This window comes from Engraulis encrasicolus, chromosome 1 (assembly GCF_034702125.1).
Source record: "Engraulis encrasicolus isolate BLACKSEA-1 chromosome 1, IST_EnEncr_1.0, whole genome shotgun sequence".
Taxonomy (NCBI): domain Eukaryota; kingdom Metazoa; phylum Chordata; class Actinopteri; order Clupeiformes; family Engraulidae; genus Engraulis; species Engraulis encrasicolus.
In genome coordinates this window covers 49426810-49435272 of record NC_085857.1, presented here as the reverse complement: position 1 = coordinate 49435272, position 8463 = coordinate 49426810, and positions in this window count along the sequence as shown.

The window sequence follows — 8463 nt, the reverse complement described above, 5'->3', positions numbered from 1 at the left end:
AGCACAGTTTCAATGAGCAGCATAGTTGCAGTACCCATTCTGGCCACATTCTACACAGTGCAACTTTAAACAGGAAAAAAAAGACAAATTATTGAAACTTGGTCATTATGGACAGGGACGTACTGCATGTTAAGGGCATTACAGTTCTGACTGACACAATTATGAAGCATCATGGAACACTTTCAGCATATAAAGCATATTTCTCTTGAATTTATAGAATTGACTTTAAGATTGCTGACAGCCCTGGCAGGGGGCTTCCCCAGCTGGCCGTTGGTATCTGCCTGAGGTTTCTTCCTGAATATATGGGATTTTATCAGACTATAGTGTACCTCCTCCCAAAGGCATAAATCAAGTGAAAAGGGAGTTTTTCCTCACCCCTGTTGACACCAGGGGCCACATCTGAGTGCCCTGTTCCTTGTGACTTTATGCCACTTGTCTTTTGGCCTGAACACTCTGATTCTTGTGGACTTAATGTCTCTTTGATATTTCATCTGAGCTTGTCTCCTCTATTTCCTCTATCTATTTTTCTATTTTATTATTACCTCCGCCAAGGAGGTAATGTTTTCGGTCTCGTTGGTTTGTCTGTCTGTCTGTCTGTCTGTTTGTCAGCAGCATAACTCAAGAACTAATCAACAGATTTGGACGAAACGTTGTGGAGTTGTTGATAATGACCCAAGGAAAAGGTGATTAAATTCTGGTGGTGGTCCGGATCGCGAACCGGAACCAGGACTTTTTAAAAGATTCTGTCAGCAGGATAACTCGAAAACGTATCAACTGATTTGGACGAAACTTTGTGGAGTTGTTAGTAATGACCCAAGGAACAAGTGATTAAATTCTGGTGGTGATCTGGATCACGAACCAGAACCAGGACTTTTTAAAAGATTCTTCACCATTGCTGGCCTATATATCTAGACACCAATAGTGACCAGAAATTGAATTGCGGGGACTCCACAAAAGGCAGAAAGACTTAGGGTGTAACATCAAATGTTCTATCAAGTAGCTTCCTTGGCGGAGGTCTGCGCTCTCTGAGTGCTTCTAATTATATATTATTTTTTATTTTTCTCTCTCTCTTCCACTTCATTTCACTATTTAACAGTGTTGTTAATCTATCTGTTAAGTGCATTGAGCTGCAGGTTCAGTATAATATTTTGCTATAGAAATGAGAGTAGAGTAGAGCAGAATAGAGTAGTAGAGTAGAGTGCTTTATTTTCACTACATATCTACACTGAGATGTTCTTTGGAAGCAACCCACAGATGCCTTAGCTCATAATATTTAATGTAAATACACACACATGATAATGAGGTAAAATATAAACAGTGTGGAGTCATTTTCATTTCATTTTTAGAATTGCTTAAGAGATGTGGTAAAACTGATTAGCCATCTTCAAAGTGTCACCAATGTCTATGATGTCCCTGTGCAGTCTGGTCTAGTCCAGTTTACAGTATGTTCAGAGGGTTGCAGGTTCAAATTACACCCTTACCTATGCCAACACCTTCATCCATGGCTGAAGTTCCCTTGATCCCTTCCCTTGCACCTACCTCCACATTGCTCCAGGGATTTTAACAAATGTAAATAATTGCAAGTTGCCATGGATAAAAGCTTCATCAAAGTGTAATGTAATATAATGAAATGTAGATTCACAGCATATGCTGTATGAGAGGTATCCTCTGCTTTTAGTGAGTTAAAACACATATTTATTTAAATACACATCTATATTTATGCAAGGCGTTCATTTAAATTGATAGCTTTCAAAGAATAATACAATTTTTGAGCCATAATATTCAGTCACTGTCCATTCTCTAATGTTCAAATCCAATTGCACCAGGTGTGGACTGGTAATATGACATACAGGGCATGACACTCAGTAGCCTATGCTGGCCTATGATGCACCCACAAACAATGTGTAGCATGTAACTTGTGCAGTCACACAACAACCAGCAGAGGTCAGTCTAACCATTCATTCGTAAACCAACATTCACACTGTCACAGAAGATGATGGAGTGCATTCCAATATGCACACTCCCACCCTCCACAATTATGGAGGAGACAATTATGTTTCCCAGTTGCAAGCCTAGCCTCAACAACTTTTGGGGAACTATTTTTTCATTCACCATCCCAATTGCAAATAAGAAAATGACATTTGATGATGTGCTTTTCCATTTATTGAATTAATTTTCTGTCATCAGTGACATCATCATGAGGTCACAAGCAGGCAAGTGAGCAAGGGAGGACTTAAGTCCACATATTGGAATCCACTCAGTGTGTGTGTGTGTGTGTGTGTGTGTGTGTGTGTGTGTGTGTGTGTGTGTGTGTGTGTGTGTGTGTGTGTGTGTGTGTGTGTGTGTGTGTGTGTGTGTGTGTGTGTGTGTGTGTGTGTGTGTCTTTTCATCGCAGCTACACAATTATAATAATGATAGAAAAGACTCAAGGGAGAGAGAGAGATGGCATAGGTTTGGGAAATGAGCAAGGCCGCACTCGCCCCTGGGTCGCCTGCATATGGAACGGTGTCTTAAGGCTCTTTTCCACATACAACCTGGCTGTGTTGTGTTGTGTCAAGCTGATGTTGATGTTAAACCAACCTGGGGTGGCATTCTCGAAAGTGTCTTTGCTAACAATGGTAGCAACGTCCTTCGTGAGAGCAACTCAACTCTCTCTCGACAGCAACGCTCACCACTAAATCCAAGGGAATGGTGTTACATATTAAGACTGCCTTAAGAACGTTAGCAACGACAAGAATCGAGAAACAGACCCCTGGTTTGCCGTGTTGGGAGGAACTGGCGCGTCACTTTTTCCAAAATTTGTAAAGTTACATTTACCAACCCCCGTTACTGCACGTCACCCAACATCAAAGGGTTCTGCGACGTACTTGCAGACGTCAGCCGAAAGACAGGGTGAACATGGGAGTCTCTACCTTTTCCTTCGACCTCAATTTAGACAATGGACTAAATCAATCATACCCTGAACTCACCATCAGCTGATAGGCTAACGTTATGTATCCATCTGTTTGCTTCGTGTAGCCTATGTCAGTGGATTTTGCCGTGGGAATCATGTTGGAATCAGAAAGGGAAAAAAATCCCTGATTGTCTGGCTGGCTACAGTTGTTAGTTTATTAACGTACGTCATTATCATTTGCACTAACAATAAGAAGTTCTGTCTTGAGCTTACCTGAGAAAGTTCGTTTTTTGCATAATCCAAACTCACTAGGCCTACACTTCAGAGTAAAATGGTCCCAAACTCTTTGATTCATCATGATCACACAAACCTCAACCCACCATCAACAACTTCAGAATTATGTTATGGCTAATTTGTAGGTAACATTTAATGCCCATTTCGTTTCAGTGTAGCCTGATTTCTCACTTTCATGTCAAAGTACGGTGGCTCACATAGGAAGCATGATGCACCTCCAACCACAATTTTGTTTGGATAACATACAGTCTATGATCAGTAAACATGGATGAATACCCTGTTAAACCGTTGTATGTTCGAATTTAAAGTCCCTTACATTTGTTTTTTTGTTTGTTTAATTAATATATTTTTTTAAGCAGCACAAAAAGAAACTAACTAAGTACCAAGTAGTTACTTTTCTAGTGGAGTAACTCAGTTACTAACTCAGTTAATTTTTTGGAGAAGTAACTAGTAACTGCAATAAGTTACTTTTTCAAAGTAACATGCCCGACACTGCTGGTTTGTGTATCCATTAGGCCTACAAACCGTGCTACCGAGAGTACGGTTGGAGTTTAGTTTTAGCTGACTAACATAAGGCCAGCAGATATCTGATCTGTCAAAGCAGTCTATAAATAGTTTCAACGATGTCATATTTGGATACTACAATGTTGATTTCTACCTTCGATTTTAATACCAAAGTAATACAGTTTCCAACTAAAGAGGACTCCAAGGGAGTTGATATGGTGGCCCCATGATTGTTTTTTGATTCACAGATGAGGCAGAGCTGACGCACAGCATTCTGGGTAGTAGACAGCAAAATACCTGCTCAGCTTGATTCAGCCGGATGAAAAAAATTAGGGATTGTGTCTGAGCTGTGCCGCACTGTACTTGACTGTTTGAATCAGAATTAACGGTGTCCGAGTTGTGCTGTGTCAAGCTGAAATAAAAAGGCAGTGTAAAAGGACCTTTAGTGTGCTGCATGACAGCACTGCCAATATGGATACATTATAGGAAAAGGGGGATGAATCAGGTGACCTTCTTTGCTCGTAGTTTATTACTTGACCAGAGCATTTTTGCTGTTGCTTCATCAGGATTACTCTGAGTAGGCTATACATTTTAACCCTATTCAGACTGGGATTTTTTCTTGCATTCCTGGGGCTCTTTTGACCCCCCCCCCTCCTCCCCCCCCTCATAACTCATGAACGGAATATGGTATGACCACCAAACTTTTGGGAGATGATCTACATATGGACATCTATGAATGACATCATTTTTGTGTCATTATCTGGTAGTATGACGTCATTATGACATCATCTGATTTTAATGGCCAAAATCTCGCCATAATGTATTTTCCATCAAATTTAATACACTTACATTTTATTAATTATATGCTTCAGACCACTTTAATGCTCACAAAGTTGTCTGATGCTAATGGAATTTAAAAAAAAATATGAAAAAGCAACAATAATGAGACTTCGATCAGTGATTTTCGGTCAGACATACCTGTCAGAAAACCGTTGCCATGGCAACGGCAAAAATGATACACATAATCTTTTGGTACTAAACTGTAGCCAACAAAATTTTAGGAAAAGTCACCAAGTTTCGTAGTCATAGCTTAAGTCGTTAAGGAATTATACCGTGCCGCCAGTTACTATTGGCACCCTTGAAGTTTAAGTACATTATGGGACATATCTCCAGACAACAAATAATAAGGTCAACCATGATTTTTCTATAGATAGCTTGTGGTTGATACTAAATACAAAAAATATCAACAGCATTAAATACTAAACTATGAGAGATTAAAAAAAAAATGAAGATGGTAAAGCTCCCGCGATCACTGGTGTTGGCACCCTTTACTGAATACCATTGTGGAAACCTAATTTGACTCAATTATGGTAAATCGCAAATGGGAATCATCTTTTGACTAATTGCTTTTGCCCATAGAACATGAATAGGCAAGGAATTATGATATTTATGTTTAAATAGCCACCTGTTACATCTTGTGTGTCTTTCACCAATGTGAAGACAGAGGAGCTGCCTGAGGACACCACAAATACTATTATTTGCAAAAACAAGACCTCCAAATAATAAAAGATCATCTCAAAAGAAAGAAGACCTTGGTGTACCATTTTCAACACTCTGTTGTGTTATTCAGAAATCTGCCAAACATGGAGCTGTAAAGAACATCCTTGGATGTGGGGGTAGGGGAAGACATTATGATAAAAGTCTTTGGAAGTCAGTGCAAATAATGAAAAAACACAGGGACTAACATCACAGACCTGACGGTCAACTTTGAACTGTTTTGGGAAGTTTTTTTTCAATAAGCACCCCGTGTTAAACACTACACAAAGTAGTGCCTTTTGATTGGAGACAAAGGCAGACCACATTGCTTAATAAAAGTAATAACAGGGAACACCTGACGACTGTATGAGAAAATAAAGGCCTAGCACAGCCCTTTTAAGAATGTTTTAAGGTCAGATGAAGCAATAGCACAGTTTTCAGTGACTCACACAAACAGCATGTTTGCAAACTCTGTAAAAAAGTCTTTAAGGAAAAGGACACCCTACCAAAAATCAAGCATGGTGTCCGATCCATAATATTATGTCACCCCATTGTTGCATCAGGTATTGGAGGCTTTTACCGTATCACAGGTATCATGACAGGCATCATGACATGATAGGTATCATCATTTACATGAAAATGTGTAACCATGGCAAGAACACTTGGTTTGAGTTTAACATCATGTGCACTCCAGCAAGACAAAAACCCAAAGAACACATCCAAATGCACAGTGGATTGGTTGTAAAATGAATGAACACAGTCATTGATGAAAACCAAAACCTTCGGAGGCTGCCATTGCTGTCTTGTGTGCAATTAACCCTTGAAGGAGGGGTGCCAATATTCCTGGACATGCCCTTTTAAGTTTTTTTGCTTGAAATTACAAAATGCATTTGGAAATAAATACTTGCCAATTCTAAATATCTTATAATATTCAATCAAAAGATCCTGACGGTAAAAGTTGTGTATATTTCCATTTATTTCTGGATATATTGCACACTTTTAAAATAAAATTAAGGGGTGCCAATACTAACTGGCGGCGCTGTACATCATAAAAGTTGGTGCGGGCACTTTCAGCGCCCCCCAGTCTGGATAGGGTTAATTATTTAATCATTTATTTTGTTAATTAGTTCATATGTGTTTTCCTAACTAGGATATTAAGGCTGTGTGTTTCTGCTGCCTGAGTTTTTGTGATATTTGCAAAAACCTGCATGCATGAGCAATCTGTTGAAGGCAGACACATGTACAATACACCAACACACAAAGAAGCACTCATGCATGCATACACATACATGTTGGTACACACACACACACACACACACACACACACACACACACACACACACACACACACACACACACACACACACACACACACACACACACACACACACACACACACACACACACACACACACACACACACACACACACACTCACAAACACACACACACACACACACACACACACACACACACACACACACACACACACACACACACACACACACACACACACACACACACACACACACACACACACACACACACACACACACACACCAAATACGTACATGCATATGGGAAGGTACAAATTAACTTTTTTTAAAAGTTAAAAGTACAAATTTTTGCCCGTCTGTCTGTCTGTCTCTCTCTCTCATACTCACAAACACATACACATATTTATGCATACATGATTCATAATCTGTTTTTGCTCAGGGCGCATGTGAAATGGCATGTGTAAATTATAAATGAAACAAAAAGATGGACCGCAATGAGCGTGTGGTGTGCGTGTGCGTGTGCGTGTGTGTGTGTGTGTGTGTGTTTGCAGCAGAGGCAGATGGAATGTTAAATCAGAATATTAGTTTTAAGATTAGTAGTAACTTGTTAGTAATTCAACCACACACACACACGCACGCACACAGACTCACAGACACATCCACACATACACACGCGCGCACGCACGCATGCACGCACTCATGCACGCACGCACACACACACAAACACACAGTATTGTTGGAGTGGCTTTTATAGGATGTGTTGTCATTATCATTTGACAACTCAGCCAACAGCTGGGCCCTTATTGTCTACAAAGACCATAATTGACACGGATGTTCATACAGACGCACGCACACACACTCACACACTCACACACATAGACACATGCATACACCCACACATGCACACGCACATGCACACGCACACGAACACTATGGCGTGCCAAGCCTCTCCTTTCCCTGTACTCACATCTGGATGTACCCCGAGAGTGAAAAACACGCACGCACGCACGCACACACACACACACACACACACACACACACACACACACACACACACACACACACACACACACACACACACACACACACACACACACACACACACACACACACACACATGCAGATACACATATACATACACGTACACACACATACACATACACACACACACACACACACATGCAGATACACACACACATACGCACACACACACACACACACATACATGCAGATACACACACACACACACAAGTACACATGGCCTGCCAAGGTCAAAGGTCAAGGTCAGAACTCAGAGTCCAAAGGCCAAGCGTAGCACTCATTCAGATGTTCCTCCCATCCAGATGTTTGTGTTTGTTTGCGTGCGTGCGTGTGTGTGTGTGTGTGTGTGTGTGCATGTGTGTTGCATGCAAGGTCAGGGATCACAGGGCAGCGTGGCAAAGGGTTCTGAGAATTTGGCAGTTAACGGATTTAAATGCCCAGCAGAGGCACAAAGAGGAGGAAGAGAAGATATGCGTATGAGAACAGAGAAAGAGAGGAGGAGAGGAATGGAATGAATGAAGGGGAGAAGGGATGGAGGATGAGTGGAATAAGGAAGGAAAAGGCAAGATTGGGGGAATGAAAGAAGAGGGTTGTGGAATAAGAATATAGGGACATGAGAAAAGTTGTGAAGAGGAGAAGAGAGGAGTGGTGGAAGAGCAGAGAAATAAGGAAACAGAGGAAATTATGGGAGGAGAGGAAAGAAAGAAGAGGATGGTGAGAGAGGAAGGAATGGATTGGAAGAATGGAGGGAAGGAGGATGAGATGAATAAGGAAGAGATGAAAGGAGAGGAATAAAAGAAGGGAATGGTGGAAGAGGAGAGAAATTCAGAATAAGATGAGATAAGAGAAGAGGAAGAACAGAATGGTGGAGGGGGTGAAGCATAAGAAGAGTAGGAAAAGAAGTAGGGAACAGAGGACA